The 19282-nt window shown below is 33.7% G+C and overlaps 1 protein-coding gene across 2 annotated transcripts in view; it reads left to right on the forward strand.

Annotated features, from left to right (window-relative positions):
* The window catches only part of LOC123677556 (neuroligin-1-like), a 536762-nt gene continuing 517480 nt past the window's right edge, over positions 1-19282 (forward strand). Inside the window, exon 1 of one of the 2 annotated variants that reach the window (XM_045614141.1) lies at positions 1-568. The gene's annotated coding sequence lies outside the window, so the exon portion shown is untranslated. The remainder of the gene's footprint in view (positions 569-19282) is intronic. The other variant, XM_045614140.1, reaches the window with a different exon arrangement.

The raw sequence follows: 19282 nt of genomic DNA on the forward strand, positions 1-19282 counted from the left end.
TAAGACAAAGGGTCCAGCTCTTGAAATAGGACCGATTTGAATCGCAGATACGTGTTAATTGCATCACTGGGACCAGTAAACGTGCCCCTCTTCGGATGGCGAAGCTGGGGAGTTTATGAGAAATCCTTTCCTCTCGCACTATTATGGTGTCTTCCCACGCAAATAACCCCAGGCTGTCGGTACCTTCAAACTCATCACTGGATTCAGTCACCTCAAGCAGAACGTGTAGCATCAGCCGCCCATCTCTCTCAGATAATATCGATTGACGTCAGATGTCACAGCTGGCGCGCACGCGCGACGGCTTCACGTTTCTGAGTGCGCCCCCAGCATCCGTCTCAGGCCCGGGCTATGCGGCAGTCAGGACGAAGGTGTCCTAACGCCGTATCAGGACTGATATCAGGAGTTCGTGCGTCGGCTAAGCCCGCTTACGAGTCCTTCGCGAACTCGCGTACGTCGGGTCAGTGCAGCAGGCCCGGGTTCGAACCGGACGGGCGTGATTTATTTTTTTTTTTAGGTTTTGTGGGGTTATTCGCGGGTGCTGAGAATTGATTTAGGATGAATTATGAAGGTAGGAATCATTTTTTGGAGTTATACGATGAGGAGTTTCGATATGCAAATGTGGTCGCTTTATTCGTAATCGCTTATTGCGACGGTCTGATTTATCATCAAAACTAAGACGAATAAAAAGAAAAACAAAAATAAAAAAGAAAAGAATATTTTCTTGTAAGAAACCCAAACAATTTTCATTTATTTATTTATTAGATTTATCTGAATATGTCTACACAAAAAGGCATTAAATATTTTAAAAATTGAAAAATATAAATAATCATATTTTTGACTGAATGGCCAATGAAACCTTGTAAACCGATTGCGATCCGAAAACCAATAAAAAATTATGTTGTTTCTGTGGTTATTTCGAATCTATTTTAAGTTTTTTGTTATATTTTTTTTCTCATATTATAAATTATTATTAAAATTTGTAGTTTATTTTCTCTCGAACCCTTTGGACTGTTTTAGTAATTTTTTTCAATTGTATCTTGATATCTCAGGAACATAACTGTTCAGATATGGTCTTCATTTACAAGTAGTAACCAGAAAGAATGAAAAGTAAACTTTTATACAGAACAAACTCATTGTAGAGTGAATCGTTGACACTCAGATGTTGCCTCACCTTTTCTGAACATTTCTTTTTTTTAGTAATTGCGATCTTAATTTTGAGAGAAAAACAACACTTTGAATGGTTTCAGTATATTCAAGAAAATGGTATTGAACAATTGCAAACATTAACTTGATTTCATCGATACATTGTACTTCTTAATCAATTTAATGAAATTCCATTTTTCAACGTTCGCCCCTATTCATTGATATTGATAATATCACGATTCTGAAATTGATTTTGAGTTTTTGTTGCCTCGATCAAATATCAATTGGATAAAGAAGAATCTTGTTCATTAGATGTATAAAGTCCTACAATTTCAATGAACAGTAATACAATAATTGATCCAATGTACAGCCGACCGAATGATCAACCGAACATTGAAACAATGAACATTGATTTAATGTTCAATGGGAGTTGTTCCTGAATTCAATGACAAAAATTTATAAATATAATGAATGACTTTTCATTGTATATATGTATCTATGCATCTGAATTCCTTGAAAAAATTAATTTTTCAATTAATTTGTGTTCACTTTTGGTTCAATGTATTAATTGAAATTAACTCTTTGCGTATCAAAACATTGATCTCTTCACAACTATATGAAGTGCAGTTATATTAAAATAGCGAATCAAATCAACGAAAGGAGTTTAGAAAATATGAGGTAACAACTGAGTATTCATAAAAATTCTCGTCTATCAACGAATTACTTCAAAGGATGTTCGGAAAGAAACTTTACTTTCCATTTTTTGTTCATCCCTTTAAATAACAAATTAGCAAAAAAGGAATTCAATGAGGATGGTATCTGAACAGTTATGTTCCCAAGGAATCAAGCTACCCTTCAAAAAGTAATGGCTGAAAACGACTGAAGGGTTCAATTTTCAATAGAAAATGAACTGAATAAAGCAGAAGAATTTGATGTAGTTGTACATTTCAAAGAGAAAGCGTTGGAAATAGGTGAGACCAAACAAAAATAAATTTTTGATAATTTTTGTTTCTCTATATGTACAAGATGATCTCCTAAACCACGGAACATATTCCATTGCGGTTGTCACAATTGAAGATCAACTCCAAGCATCATTTATGCTTTGTTTCATTGAAATCGGATGGCTATGAAAAAAATTATCGTAATTTCAAGATAATGTTTCATTTGTTCAAAAAATTAATAAGCGAATTAAAAGTTGAAAATCCTGAAGTGATTTTAAGAACTTTTGAGTGCTTCATGTATGCATGGAAATATCAGGTATCTCAGAATTACTTCAGAAGATAAAAGATTGTATGCACAATACAGCGGTTATCTATTCAGACTCGAAGCCTGACTGACGCTTTTTAACTTCCTGATCTGAAAAAATCTTCACCTCTGTGGAAAATTTATAGGACTGATTTTTATGATCAGATCCTCACTATTGTTTCTGTTTCTTTTTTATACACCAGATACCAATGAAATCTGACGAATGGTAATGTATATGAAATTGTCAAGATTTTTTTTATAGATCTAGTAATAGAAATCTTTGTATACCTATATGTTGCACATCTTATCAATGATTTTCGGCAGACGAGGTGTCTTTCAACATAGAGAGATGGAAAAATCTGAAAAAACTACATCATTTTCTGTTAATTAGGTACTACCCATATCTTTGAAATCATTCCAGGAAAAAAATTTACTTACCAAATTTACAATCTGGAACTGGTACAATAGTTTCTCAGAATCGTTTGAAATTATTTCCTAAACCATAGCATCAAAAACTACAAATTTTACAAAATGAATTAATTTCTTCCCATAATTCGAACATACTCAAAATCTTCATTTCTGAAACTTTATATCTGTCAAGAGTAGTTCACTGCAGATCCTTAGTTTTTACTTCAGGACTGCTAGGGCCATTAGCCTAAATGGCACATGTGATAAGCTTGACACAAAAAAGGGTTCGTAAGGAGATAGAGTTGCCGAATTCATACTCTGAAGTGCTGCGCCTACAGCAATCTATAATATAACCTGAACCCTAGGTATAGTGCTTGAACCGAAATATTCGAAAGAGTATATGTAGTATATCAATTTTTATTCAATTCCTTTAAAGCTACAAATAAAATTGAGTGGAAAATACCCACACAGTATGAAACATTTATGAAATATTCATGAATTAATTGCAGGCAAGATTTAAAATATGTATTCCATAAATCTATAATGAAATATTCATGAAATGATGATATGTCCTAAAATATTTCATGAAACATTTATGTGAAATTTGTGGAATATTCCTCCAATAGATCGAAAATTCAACTCATCGTGAATATTTGGTAAACCTCTGATAAATATTCCAATTGAATTTTTCAGGAAAATATTATGGAATGGTCCACTGCAATATACTAAGTACGCTGTGTGGGTATAAACACTAGTTTTATAACTCATATTATGAACATTTTAGGACTTAGGTATGCCTTACTAGGTATTACTTTTTCAGCTATATAAATATAAAACATTTCAATTGAATTTGATAAAATTAATAAAAATATTCCGTTTGTTTTGTATTCTTCCTCACAGAATATCAAACTTTCCAAACTGTTTACCATTTTTATATGTGATTACGATTACACAGCTTTTTCCAATAAGAGGATTAATTTTGATATTGAAAAAAGTAAATTTTGGGAGAAATCAATCAAGGTTTATTTTATTGTAAAGATTAAGGACACCATTGACGATGGATATAAGTTAAAATGGCCACCACAGCTACGGTTGCAGCACCATATCCTTTTCATGAAATTGTGGATTGTGGAGCATTGGCATATACCTTATCTTTTACGTGGTTCTAAAGAAAAAGTCTAAATGTGTTAAATAACAAGATCTTGTTGGCCAATTGTAATCACCTCTTCTAGAAACAACACGCCCAGGAATTTTTGCTTACAAAATTGCTATTTTTTCGTTGCTTGTGTGGCAGTAGCGCCATTTTGTTGAAAACAAACGTTATATTCATCAATATCTTCCAATTCCGGCCTTGAGAAATCCTTAAACATAGCTCGGTAGTGAAATTCATTCACCGTTTCAGTTGCACCAGCCTTATTTTCGACAACATAAGTTACAATCACAACACCACCCCAAAAACCTCAACAAATAGTGATACGTTGAGGAAGAAGGGGCTTTTCCGTAATCATTCTTACATCTTCGAGCCTCAAATGCTATAATTCTGTTTAATAACGTAGCGTACGCGTTGAAAATGGGCTTCATCACTGATGATGGAAATTTGGATCATTTTGATTCATTTCGAGAACCCAATCATCGAAGATACGACGTTTTTCAACTTTAAAAGCTTTCAGTGTTCTTAAGCGACGCCCACGGTTTCGATTCTTCACATCACAAACTTCACTTGTCAAATGTCAAAAGATGACACATAGTGAGCTATTCTAAATGAAAGCTCTTATTGGAAAACTAGAGAATTCTAAATGGTAGTTGAATATATTGATTTCAAAGACCAGTTGTTGGAAATAGTAATCCAAATTTCCTACAAAGTTTTCTCCATTGAATTGTGTTAAGAAATTCATATAATTTAGAGGAATATATCGGTTTTGCCAACAACTTCAGGCATTTACTCGATTGTTCTTTCAGACAGAACTATATTTATTAGAGAATGGCGTTGTTCTCCGAGAGTTGTGCTTTCCAAGAATTGTCATTCCACTTACTTTGAATAATCTAAGAAGCCTCCGAATAGAGCTGCATTCGTACACCTACTGGTTGAACTTCATACGAAAGTTCTAGAGTCTGAACTTAGATTTATTCGTTTTCACAGCAGAATCTCGAAGGTTTATTAAACTTCCACAATTTAGGTTTGAAAGTTTAATTTATATGTGGTACATATACGAGTATACGCAGAGTGGTGTGTGCCACATAATTCTTTCATGATAAAAGTTTAGCAGATAACGATCGCGTAGGTTTATAAGAAAGTTTTTTCGATCAGAATCAACAAAAAATTAATTTTTAGCAAATTGTAGCTCTTTGTCAGCAACTTCTCTAATTTTAACAGCATTTTGAATACTTTATTGGTATTAATTCACGTAGTTCGGCTTACTAGTAATGTCGAAACTGGACATTTCTCTTGACTCATAATATAATTCTTTGATCTGAAAATTGGGATATTTCTAACGTGAATGAACAAATGAATAATGTTGAAAAAAGAGGGATATGCAATGACGTGAAGACATAAGTTTGACCCTTTCTAATTTCGTATTCATATAATTTTGTTTTCAAAGTTTTGCATGAACACTGTATAGGGTGGGCAAATTTCGATGTTTTAGCACTACAAATTTTAAACCAGAAGTGATAGACAAAATCTGATACCCCATTTTCGATCTCTTTTTCTGAAAAACTGATAAGAGTGGTATTCATTTTTGGCCACCTTCTTTTGTTTTCGAGTTATAAGCTAAAATTGGAAAAATGGCGATATCGATAATGATTTATATCTTCGTTAATACTGATAATAAAGCTCTGAAATTAAAACATTATACAGGCACTTTTTGACGTAGAATCCAGTGGCGTGCTCGTCTGTCAAAAAGGAATTTTAATTTCGAAGATATGACCCAAAGTCATGTTTTTTCAAATGGAAACACTAGATTTCTGTGTCATTCTTCGAAAGCTCAATTTTTCCTGATTTCAAAAATATATAACATCGTATGGTTTGTATCAATATAAATAATAGAAAATGGTCAGAAACTTTTCTCACCGAAGTGTCTCAATATTTCTATAGTTTCAAATGTTGATGAGCACAGAAAATTAAGCATCGTATCATTACCACAGTCTCCTTCTATTAGTTTTTACATTTCTATGCTTTTTACTCAATTTCACAGTCGACCATGTGGACCTTTTTGTTATTTCCGAAACCATTTGGGAATAAAAATTTATAAAATATATCTAGATCCGAATTCTGTCAAAACTCATAAAAATCATATAAATAATCATATTGACGGAATGATACTGCTCTTGTTATAAGAAGCTCTATTTTCTGTGCTCATCAACATTTGAAACCATGGAAATATTGAGACACTTCGGTGAGAAAAGTTTCTGACCATTTTCTATTATTTATATTGAAACCATACGATGTTATACATTTTTGAAATCAGGAAAAATTAAGCTTATTTTCAAGAAAACGGAGTAGAGACTCACATTTAATATCAATTTGAAATGTTCGAAATGAACTATATCAAATCTTACTATTACACGGAGCAATACATTTTGAAGTAATGAGGCAAGTATTGACGAGAAATTTGAAGCTTCTGAGGACTTTTGGCAAATGAATGAATAAGCTCTCAAAAATATCAGTGCTTTTCTCATCTCTCTAAATTTTATCGCTTCATGTAAAATTAACCTCAATTAGTTCTTATCGAACATTTTCCAATGAGAAGTTAGCTTTTACATTTTTCTAGCAACAACATTCGTGTTAAAAATGTAGCGAATTGTGACACAGAAGTTTGTGCCTCTAATCTGCACCATCAATCTAATACCGAAAATGGGATACGAGAAAGATCCGGGAATTATATCTTGCAATTTTTCATAGTTTATAATCCGGGTCAGGTTCTAATAAACAGAATGAAATTAATTACAGCTGACTGAAAACAGAATTTTATTGATGAGTTTCGACTCTTTCAGTAGAAATTTCATTTCGGTACACTTTGTCCCATCCCCCTTCTTCAGACAATGCTAAATTGTTGCTCTAAACCATGAATATTATTCATTACAAGCTAACTGCCACGGACTGTAATGGATGCTCTTTCATCCCAATTCTTTTTTTTTTTGCGCAAACAACGTTTAGAATTGGAGTCTTGGGACATATTGAATTGGACTGTCCCTGCCTTGATCCCTCTTGTGACTTTGTTCCAATGAACAATCGAACTATTTTAATTTCAAGTATAATTAGAACATTGCGAAGCTTACGGACCCATTTGATCCCTAAATTGCTTCATTAAACTGAAAATTTCACTGTAGAAAACGAATGAAAAAAGTTTGTTTCGATGTTTTACAATTCCGAGTCTTCTAGTTTTTACTGGAAACTCTCAGATTGGCGAGTTGGGAGAACTGTTTTTGTTCCGGAAAGGGCTTTGTAACTGTGACCTTACGCTACTTAAAAGGAGTCTATACAGTTTCAGCGATAGGTTCAAGAATTAGTAAGCTTTATTTTACGAAAGAGACCATCGATTCATATGGGGTTTTCGCTATTATTCTTTTGAAAGTGTTCGTCATAGCGGAAAATCCTTATTTATCAATATTTTTGGAATGGCAAAAATTGAATTAAATGAATATACAGGGTGTTTCATTTGGAAACTGAAATACTTTACAGGTGCATAGGTGGCACCAAGGCGGTTCCGGAGATACCACATTCATTGGGTCTTACTGTCTTCGTAGCCGAGATACAGGGTGTTTTATGAATTTTGCCCGTTTCTTTCAGAGGCCATATCAGACCAACCACCCGGTATATTTTCTTCTTATTTGGCAAATATGTTCCTAATTAGGAGCCCAAACGTATCATGCAAAGCCGCCTTGAAAATCCAGGTCCGGATTAACAAAAATTATGAATTGTTTGAATCCTCGAAACAACACCCTGTACATCGTAATTTTGAAAATCTGTTTTAATATTCGGAAACACCACTAAAAACTAAACTGAAACGTGTACTTCAAATTTTCGCGCAGACAGTTTTACTGCACAAATTTTCAAAGTGAAAGTGAAATTTTTGAGAACTTGGATACCTGAAGTGGTTTGAAGTGACTTTAAGAATGAATTATCAAAAATATTGAATCCATAATTATTTCAAGATTACTTTGTAATTCACTTTTACATTGGTTTTCCTTTTTATAGCTGTATACCATTTCAGTTTTTATTTTTGAGTTACTCTCTCGTCGTTTCTCATTACTGCACAATTTTTTATTCCTCTGAAATCAATACTCAGGTTCAGCTAATCAAAAAAATAGAAGAGGCTAGCCAGAAAATGAAAATCAATCCAAATGTGATTCGGAAAGTAGTTCGAGATATTCTGAAACGAGCAGAAAATATTCAGATCAAAATGGAGGACATTTCGAGCCGTTGTTGTAGTTATTTTTATAATTATTTTGTTATTATATTTTTTTGTTAATGATTATTTCAAAATACATATACGATATCAACCTAATGCAACTCAATTCTCTATAAATAGAAACTGAAATTGTATACAGGTAAAAAAAGGAAAACCAATGTGAAAATGAATTACAAAGTAATGTTGAAATAATATGGATAATAATGGATTCAATATTTTTGATAATTCATTGTTAAAGTCACCTCAAACCACTTTCAGGTATCCAAGTTCTCAAAAACTTCACTTTCACCTTAAAAATTTGTGCAGAAAAACTGTCTGCGCGAAAATTTGAAGTACACGTCTCAGTTTAGTTTTTAGTGGTATTTCCGAATATTAAAACAGATTTTCAAAATTCCGATGTACAGGGTGTTTTTTCGAGGATTCAAACGATTCATAATTTTTTGTTAACCTGGACCTGGATTTTCAAGCCGGTTATTGCATGATACGTTTGGGCTCTCAATAAGGAACATATTTGCCAAATATGGAGAAAATACAACAGGTGGTTCGTTTGATATGGCCTCCGAAAGAAACGTGCAAAATTCATAAAACACCCTGTATCACAGCTACGAAAACAGTAAGACCCAATAAATGAGGTATCTCCAGAACCGCCTTGGTGCCACCTATGCACCTGTGAAGTATTTCCGTTGCCCAATGAAACACCCAGTATTATTGGAGAATAAATATATGTGTGATATAACTTTTAGAACCAATATTTATTTTTGTATGATTTTTCACACAAAGGCTGAAAATGATTCGGTTCTTCTAAAATTGAAAATAAAGACGTAAAAGCTTATTTTGAATTCTTGTAGTGGTAGGAAAGGTCGGTAAATTAGAGGAACGTTTGAAATTGTTTCACCCATCCTGAAAAGTGGTGAAATCACGAGAATGCAACGTGTTATAAACCCCTCTTAACGTTACACACTTTCTGCACCGAACAATTCGCTCATAAGATAACCAGCCAATGTGTTACTTGCCTAATGAAAAAGTGATAAAAATCTAAGGACTTAGAGGTGAAAATAAATATTACACAAAGGAGGAAGTATTAAATTTCTTCTGTAGGTAATGTTCTGAAAGTTCGCGCACTTTGGATATTGACGTATATATTTTATGGCTAGAAGGGGTGTGATTTTATTATAGTCGTCTTGCTATTTTAAGAACGCTATTTATGTTTCATCAATGATTCTGTCGTCTATTGTTTTATGTTGTTTCTATTGATTTGAAGTATTAAGCATGAATATGAGGTATTAAGCAAAAAAATATTGGGAAGGGATCAATTAAATAAAGAATTCATTGTTATTATTTACTTATATATCCATTAAAGGGAGCCTTGTATGACATAAAAGTTCTGGCTTGTAGATTTAATTTCTCGCCTATAGTCGCCTTAATTTACAACTATCCCTCCAGAGTTATAATGAACTCCTGTAACTGCGAAGTCTTCAAGGAGGTTGCTTTCTCACCTCTAGAACTTTTTAGTCCAAAGCATATTTTGCAAATGCATTGGCTAACGATAGTGAGGCTTTTCGTCACCAGGTGATCCTGATTTTCTTTCTCCTCCCCACAGAATCTGCACACGTTGTTCTCTGCTAGACACTTTCTCGTGATGTGCTTCCTGAGGTTGCAATGTCCTGTAAGAAGCCAAGATCCAGACGCTTCTTACATACCGCAGTATCAAACTTTCGAAAAAACTTTTTGGTATGATCCAAACCAGAAATATTCCGCCAGAGTTTTTTTGCCGGTTTTTACCTCCACCTAAAATTCTTTTTTGTTGGAGAATTTACAGACAGGGTGGCCACTTTTTCAATGGGATTGTATTGGTAACTTTTAAACCATAAGAGTTAGAAGGTCGGTCAAATGGAGAAAAAGTTGCATGCATAGAAGCATTATCAAGCAGTTCAAACAAATCGAGATTATCAGGGCCGGTTATTGAGATATCATAAGAAAAGTAAATTCTGTCATTTTGATTTTTTTTTCCACTTTATTTGAAACATTATCAAAAAATGTTACAGGAATTTTTTATTCGACAGTAAATTGTCGTAATTATTACTTGTTTCTTGATTTGATTCTGATATGTTCCATTTAGTTCAAGATGAGTAAGAAGATTATCTCATCGAAATGTATTGCATATTGTTAATTAAACTAAAGGTACCTAAATGTAATACAGATCCGACCCAGAGAAAATTGGATAAGGGTCAAAGTCACATGAAAATCAGCTTTGAATGACATTGTATGATATATCATTGAATTCGGCTTTAAAAGTTATTTCGAAAAGTGTCATAAAATATACAGGTCCGTATTGAAAAAAATGAGGTTGAGGGTGGCCCAGAGAGCACGAAACGTTGGATATAAAATCTGATTACGTCAAATTGAGAACAATTTACTGTCGATTAAAAAATTCCTGTAACATTTTTTGATAATATTCGAAATAAAGTGGGAAAAAAAGAAAAATCAAAATGACACAATTTACTTTTCTTATGATATCTCAATAACCGGCCCTGATAATCTCGATTTGTTTGAACTGCTTGATAATGCTTCTATGCATGCAACTTTTTCTCAATTTGACCGACCTTCTAACTCTTATGGTTCAAAAGTTACCAATACAATCCCATTGAAAAAGTGGCCACCCTGTTTACTTCAAAATGGTTCTGAATGATGAAAGGAGTTTGTGATCCTTTTTGGCAAGTGTGTTGGCCTCTTCACATCCTTCGATTTTCGAGTGACCAGGAACCCAGGCTGAAGAGACCTTGTTATTTTTGCTCATGTCGTTGCGTTTTCTTCGGCACTCAAATACCATCGTAGAATCGATGATATGTGAGCTCAAGGAGCTCTGATTGATATTAATAATAGTTACTCCAATGAAAAACTAAAAAAACATCGAAGAAAAAATTTACTCACTTTTAGTAGGTAACAGATTTCAGAACTAGAAGCGAATTTTTCTAATTTATGTCTTCATTGGTATGGAGTTACCTCGGAGTGATTTGATATACGAATAGGATTAATGAGGCCCTAGGAATATCATGAGATTATGGCGGTTGATCAATAATATTTCCAGAGATTTTTGTGAGTTATCGTGGCATAAAAATTTTCTTTAAGTGAAACGGTTCATCCTCATTGAATCTACTATTTTTGGAATAGTAAAACGATAAGATAATAATAACTATCTGCTGCTTCACCTCATAGGTTTTGGCGCAGTTGAAAGGCTTTTCTGAAGCTAGTTGAAGTTTGTCTGTCGTAAACCCGGGCCTTATTGATTATCAACATTTTATGAGAGTGGTTTTACAACTGACATGTTGTACCATGCTTTCAAGGATGTTTTGGAAGGGAATTCTTGCATAAAACTGAAATATTTCATCATTAGTCTTGGGAAAAAATATCTTATTACACAGAAATCGTTTATAAGGTTGCAAATTCAGAGCTTGATATGAGATTTCAGCGTTAAAAGCTATATTGTATAACTCATTTCATCATTGAATTGAATAGATTCTGAGATATCGAAAATATACAGAAAAGTTTTTTTTATACGATATTCATTAATTTTTGCATAAAATTGGTTACACTTTTTTGCAACTAATTCTCAATTTTCAGTTTGATCGGATAGATATCTATCAATTCAATGAGAAAATTGAGAAAACAAAATGTGTATAAGTTCAGAACGTCTCAATGTATTTTGTCTTGATCGAGATATTTAGAACCTGATTGGATAGAATAGATTCAACCCAAATTCTCCATCAATAATAAGTCGAACTCTATAGTATGAGACCGCTCTCAGCTCTATGTTATAGACATAAGAGCAAAATGAAAGTCTTGGAACAAGCTTTCTAAATATCAATGATTTTTTCCTTCGTCCAACAATCTGGAATAGTATTTACCATAAATTCACAATACATAGTTCAGATTTCTGAATCCCGAGGATTTTACGGTCGATTTTCTTGACATGCCAGAGCAAAAACTTTGCTCCCAAGTTCGTTTAGATGTGTATTCGTATATCTTGTCCGCTCTGCTCAAATAAATAACCTGACCACAAGAAGAACGGTTATTTACTTGAATATACGACCACAGTATTTCAGAGCACTTCGGAAGGATTCCAGAAAACAATATATGCATAAATGCCTGGAAATATAACCCGCAATGAATTTCTATGCTTACTCCTGAATAAATAACCGCCTGCAAATATTTGACAGGGCCTTAGGCAAATAGTGTAGGGGTTTTATGCATAGACTGCGACAATATTCTTCTTGTCGGTGGTTACTCATATGTCAGTGTTATAAAACTTTGACCGAAAGATGTAAATTTCATTCAGTGCTTACAGTTTGACGTCGGTTGAGGATTGTATTTGTGTTTGAATACTGACAGGTCTTGCATATTTTACTTATGTGTGAAGTTATATTCTATTACGTGAATTATTCAACGAGATTTGAGGATGGTTTATTAGTTATTAGTTAGAATGGTTTTTTCGAAATTATCACATAAGATAGACTATGTTGATGTTACTGACGAACTGTAGTATCAGTGGATCTTTTTTTACTAGATCAAACAGTGAAGGTATATAACATACATAGTGAAGACGACTACACCAGATGTTTTATATTATCTTATGTAATTGTAGCTGTAACTCCGAAATTATGACATTAAGGTGTAGGAATAGTTATTTATAATACAAGTGCAGAAGGCATTGATATTCTTCCACGAGTTCAAAATTCAAAAACGAGCCACGAAGTGGCGAGTTTTGGAATGAACGAGTGGTAGAATGAGCCTTCTGTACGAGTATTATACATTATTTTCTCTAATTCATTGCATTTTCATTGAAATTAATGAAATATTTCCATAAATATATTTTAGTGATTTTTGCATTGAAAAATGTTGGTTGGCAGAACTGATTTCTTTAAGGCAAATTGATGAATTGACCGATAAAGCCGTGGCGGAAAGTTCGGAGTACCAACATAGAATAATAAAATATAACCATGAAAACTGTGCGTTTCCGATATATTCTCGCACGATTTTGTTCTACAAGATGTGGAAGAATGAACGGAATAACCACAGAATTAGAGAAACATTATTACATGTTAAGAATGGTCAGTATTTCTTAAGGATTTCAAAGGATGATAATACACAGTGTGATTCACTATCACCATGTTACTATAGTGATAGTGATTTAGTGATAGTTACTATCACTGTGAAAATGAGACTTATATTAATTGTAATTTCACAATTATTGAAATTGAAAGCTATGGCGGAGATTTGTGAAGAATTCTCTATAACATATTTTTCAGAAGATGATGTCATGTTTTTATACGTATAGTATTGTGATTGAGGACTTGTTCCTTACAGGATTCGAAGAGATCATCCTATTTGATATGTTCATCCGATTTCGCATTGAGTTTTCAATTTATCCATTCCATTGATAAATCATGAAAATATGCCAACGTATGATACAAGAGCACAGATAAAAACCTCAGCAAAAACTCTGTCTTTCCGTATAGCTGCAGAGACTGGTTCGTGTATTTGTTTACAGAATAAGCTGACATATTATTTAAATTAAAGGGCTTCCTCTTCATCCAAACAAAATCTTCTCATTTCTCTTTCCCTTTACCAACGGTTGACGACTTTATAATTAAATCTGAAAACAAAAAAAAAACAACCAGAAAGAAGTAATAAATGATAGTTTTCATCTCGGTTTTCATTATATTGGTTATTAGCGTCCCATTCTAAAAAAAAATCTGAAATTGAATGGATAGCTTGGAAACCACCATGAAATTCATAAATTGGACAAGTATTCACCAAGTGGTCAATGGTTTCTTCTACATCACACTCACATAGTGGGCTATCAATAGAATGCCATCTGAAGAGCATGATATTCCAATACCATGGCCAGTCTTGAATCGATTGAAAATACATCAAATTTTCCTAGGAAGATTGAAACCTAGAACTTTCTCTGAAGGATCAACGATTAGACTTTTGTTGAAGACATTACAAGAACTCTATTCCGAACGCCAAATTTCCTTGTCACTTTCATTAGATTGAAAGAAGGTATTAATCCATGAAGGTTTGCGTGACTTCAATCTGGCAGTTTGAGTATCTGGGATGTAAGATACAATGGGAAATTTTTTCCAAGATTTCTTGACTGAGACCTGTCTGGGAATATAAGGCGGAATGTTATGTGATAGCACTGGTAACCAATGTATATATGTAGATCTAATAGTTCCTCTGATAATTCTCATAGAAACGTTAAGCTGTGTAGGTATTGATTTTATGAACATTGGCACTATTGAACCAAACAGTACAACAGTATTCAGTTGCAGAAAAAGACAGAGCCAAAGCTACCGTACGAAGAGTTGATTTTTGAAGGATATTATTCTTTAACTATTCTATAGCAGAAATATTTTTAATATAACATTTTTCTTGACAATTACCTGTAATTGAATAAAATATGATGCGTTTCAATGCATATTCCATCACTCGTACTCCAATACCCTTCAACAAGTGAAGAATCAGATGAAAATTCAATATGGGTCCCTTGACGTATCGCACCATTGATCATGTAAGATGCATGGACATGTTCTATTCAAGCGATGCAATATGCACATTCTTGGATGCCCTGAAGCGGCCTGAATATTCTGAGTGAGGTTCTATCCGTGATGAAAAGATGGATTCTATTGTACACCGGAAAATCTTCCAAGTTGCGCACCGCTGAATAGGACTGAGAATTTATTCATTTGAATTAAAGTGAGCGACATTGAAATAGGAACATTCTGTAATAGTTGGAATATTTCAATCATTTTCGCCATGCATGTTTTATATGGTTACATGAGTGCTGTATGGGAATTCAAGTTGGTTCTTTTGTTATCAAGCTTTTTGCTAGTCCATTGTTAGGAGAACTGTTTGAAACGTTTATCATGCCTAGAATATTGAAAACTGGCATATTTCTAATAACTCTTTTAGTTTGATAAAGGTGGAAAAAACAAAAAGGTAAATCAGTATTTTCAGAGCAATTACGATTCATCATCATCATTCAGCCCTAAACCGTCCACTGCTGGACATAGGCCTCCCCAAGGAATTACGATTACGACAAAAAAAATTCTGCATACTTCGGTGGGTATCTAGCATAATAGTTTCAAAAACAAACGAGGAAGTACACACGAGAAGTCATTATTTTTTGAGCTCTTGTATATCATATCTCGTGAAATCAGAGTTGTGAAGGGTAGACAGTATATTACAATTTTTGGTGATCTCTCGTAGAGGTCGATCTTATTCTCGAGGGAAATATATTTTTTAATGAAAACCATGGTAAAAACGTTTCATCCCTTTGCACAGCAACCTTTACCCTCGGAAATATAAAAGAGCTCCAGCGATATATTAATTATCATGACTTTTTTCTGAATATAAGAGGAAGAACATACTTTATGAAGTTTTACGAGTTCACAGTGGACACAGTAGGTATTCTACTGGATTTCTAATATACTTACCTTAATATACAGAATTTTTACAAAAATTTCATGAATGTTTCGACCACTATGTTGATATCTTCAGAAATTGACAGTTATTGAATCTTATCCGGTTTCTATGGATTGAAATTTAGGTTTCCATAGAGAGTCCCATACAAACTAAAGGGTGTTTTTTTTTAGAGCTATAGAACTTTAAATTGCAATGAAGCAACGATGGATTATTCAATTGACTTGAATTTCATTCATCCGCTAGATAATCTTATGGCAATACATTTTAAATATGATTTCTGGCATATGACCGCCACGGCTGGCTCGGATGTATTCCAATCTGGACGTCAAATTTTCGATGACTTTTTCCAACATTTGTGGCCGTATACCGGCAATAACACGGCGAATGTTGTCTTCCAAATGGTCAAGGGTTTGTGGCTTATCCGCATAGACCAATGACTTTACATAGCCCCAGAGAAAGTAGTCTAGCGGTGTTAAATCACAAGATCTTGGAGGCCAATTCCAGGTCCAAAACGTGAAATTAGGCGGTCACCAAACATGTCTTTCAATATTTCGATTGTGGCACGAGCTGTGTGACATGTTGCGCCGTCTTGTTGGAACCACAGCTCCTGGACATCATTGTTGTTCAATCCAGGAATGAAAAATTTAGTAATCATGGCTCTATACCGATCACCATTGACTGTAACGTTCTGGCCATCATCGTTTTTGAAGAAGTACAGACCAATGATTCCACTAGGCCATAAAGCGCGCCAAACAGTCAGTTTTTCTGGATGTAACGGTGTTTCGACATACACTTGAGGATTAGCTTCACTCCAAATACGGCAGTTTTGTTTGTTGACGTAGCCATTCAACCAGAAGTGATAATAGATAAAATGAACGTAGTGCGCGATACGTATTCCGCACAGAACCATTATTTTCGAAATGAAATTGCACTACTTGCAAGCGCTGTTCAGGCGTGAGTTTATTCATGATGAATTACCAAATCGAACTGAGGATAAATCACTTAACAGCTGTTAAATCGGTCGCCATCTTGAACACAAATGCTAACTTAAAGTTATATACCTCGAAAAAAAACACCAGTTATTTTTGTAGGTGCATAAATGATCCCATAGGACTTTCAAGTTTCAACTCTTTCGAATATACGTTGATTATGTGTAAATTATAAATTTTAGAGAGCTAGCAGTTTTAATAGATCAAGAATAAAGTATTATTGTATAAAAATCAAAAGGAAAAAAATCAAGACAATGTTAACTCTTTTCTGGAACTATTTTGGGGATTTTCCATGAAGAATTTTTTCAAAGTGGACAATCATTTTATGGAGAAAAGAATATACGATATTTGGTTAGCTTACATTAGTCATCTTGTGGCGAAATTTTGTGGTTAAATTACGATTTTATCATTTTAAGGGATTTTCAATAAGAGGTTTTATTTTGAAATAAAAAAAGGGTATATTTTATGAAGAGGAAAGTATGCCATTAACGATGGGAAACGATATCAGCCAAATGACCACCACGAACACGAATAGCATCATACATATACTTTTTCATAAACATTTTTATGACCAATTTGCGTATTTGTGGCTGTATGTCCTCGATAACTCCACTAAACCTTATTTATCACGTGTCACCGAATGAAATAGTTTAAATGTGTTCAATCACAAGATCTCGGTGGCCAATTGAGATCACCTCTGAAATAACACGACCAGAAAACTTTTTTGTGAAATTGCGATTGTTTTGTTGCTTGTTTGGCACGTAGTGTCGTCTTGTTGAAAATAAACTTCGTCCACATTAATATCTTCCCAATCCGACCCTAAAAAATTATTAATCGAAGTTCGGTAGCGCTATCCATTCATGTACAGGGTGGGCAAATTTCGATGTTTTAGCACTACAACTTTTGAACCAGAGGAGATAGACAAAATCTGATACCCACTTCTCGATCTCTTTTTCTGAGAAACTAACAAGGGTAGTATTCATTTTTGGCCACCTTCTTTTGTTTTCGAGTTATAAGCGAAATTTGGAAAAATGGCGATATCGAAAAACATTTATATCTCCGCTAATACTGATGATAGAGCTCTGAAATCAAAACGTTATACAGGCACTTTTTTACGTAGAATCCAGTGGCGTGCTCGTATTTTCAAAAGGGTTTTTAATTACGGAGCTATGACCCAAAGTTATGTTTTTTTAAATGGAAACACTAGATTTTTGTGCCATTTTCTGAAAGCTTAATTTTTCCTGATTTCAAAAATATATAACATCGTCTGATTCGTATCAAAATAAATAACAGAAAATGGTCAAAAACCTTTTTTTACTTAAGAGTCTCAATATTTCTATGGTTTCATCTGTTGATGAGCCTTCCTATAACAAGAGCAGTGTCCTTCCGTCAATCTGATTATTTCTATGCTTTTCACTTATTTCTACAAAATTCGAATCTATATTTATTTTATACAAATAGTTTCGAAAAGATAAACTAACTTGGAAAAAGTTTCCTAGGTAGCTTGAACACAGTTTCAAATATTCATCTATTGAAATATCGAGAAGAGGTGTCGACTGTGCATGGTTGTCATTATTAGGTTAAATATTATTTCTTGTTTGTCCCTTAAATGTTGAGTTCAATCAGATATGCATTGTTTCATATGCTGTTTAAAATGGATTGGTATTTGTGCGTTTTGATTCTGGAGACCTATGTAAATAATCTCCTGATACATGCATCTCAATACAACTCTTTCGATTGAAAAATTCGATCTTGTGATTTCTCCGTTATTTCCAAATCAATTTTTAGATAAAAAATTTATAAAACATATCTAGATTCGAATTTTGTAGAAATAAGTGAAAAGCATAGAAATAATCAGATTGACGGGACACTGCTGTTGTTATAGAAAGCTCAATTTTTCTGTGTTCATCAACAGTTGAAACCATAGAAATATTTAGACTCTTAGGTGAAAAGAGGATTTTGGCCATTTTCTATTATTTATATTGATCCGAATCATACGATGTTATATATTTTTGAAATCAGGAAAAATTAAGCTTTCAGAAGATGGCACAAAAATCTAGTGTTCCCATTTAAAAAAACATAACTTTGGGTCATAGCTCCGTAATTAAAAACCCTTTTGAAAATACGAGCACCCCACTGCATTCTACGTAAAAAAGTGCCTGTATAATGTTTTAATTTAAGAGCTCTATCATCAGTATTAGCGGAGATATAAATGTTTTTCAATTTCGCCATTTTTCCAATTTTCGCTTATAACTCGAAAACAAAAGAAGGTGGCCAAAAACGAAAACTACCCTTTTTAGTTTCTCAGAAAAAGAGATCGAGAAGTGGGTATCAGATTTTGTCTATCTCCTCTGGTTCAAAAGTTGTAGTGCTAAAACATCGAAATTTGCCCACCCTGTACAGTTGCACTAGTCTCATTTTGAAAATACGCCTAATCACACTACCAGCACAAAACCGCATCAAACTGTGACACGTTGAGGATGAAGAGGCTTTTCAATAATTATTCTTAGATATTCCGAACCCCAAAGTATAGAATTCAGCTTATTAACGTAGCCTCTGGCACCTAATTTCTTTTTAACTGAACTTGAAATGCCTTAA

The sequence above is a fragment of the Harmonia axyridis genome, chromosome 4, assembly GCF_914767665.1.
Source record: "Harmonia axyridis chromosome 4, icHarAxyr1.1, whole genome shotgun sequence".
NCBI lineage: Eukaryota > Metazoa > Arthropoda > Insecta > Coleoptera > Coccinellidae > Harmonia > Harmonia axyridis.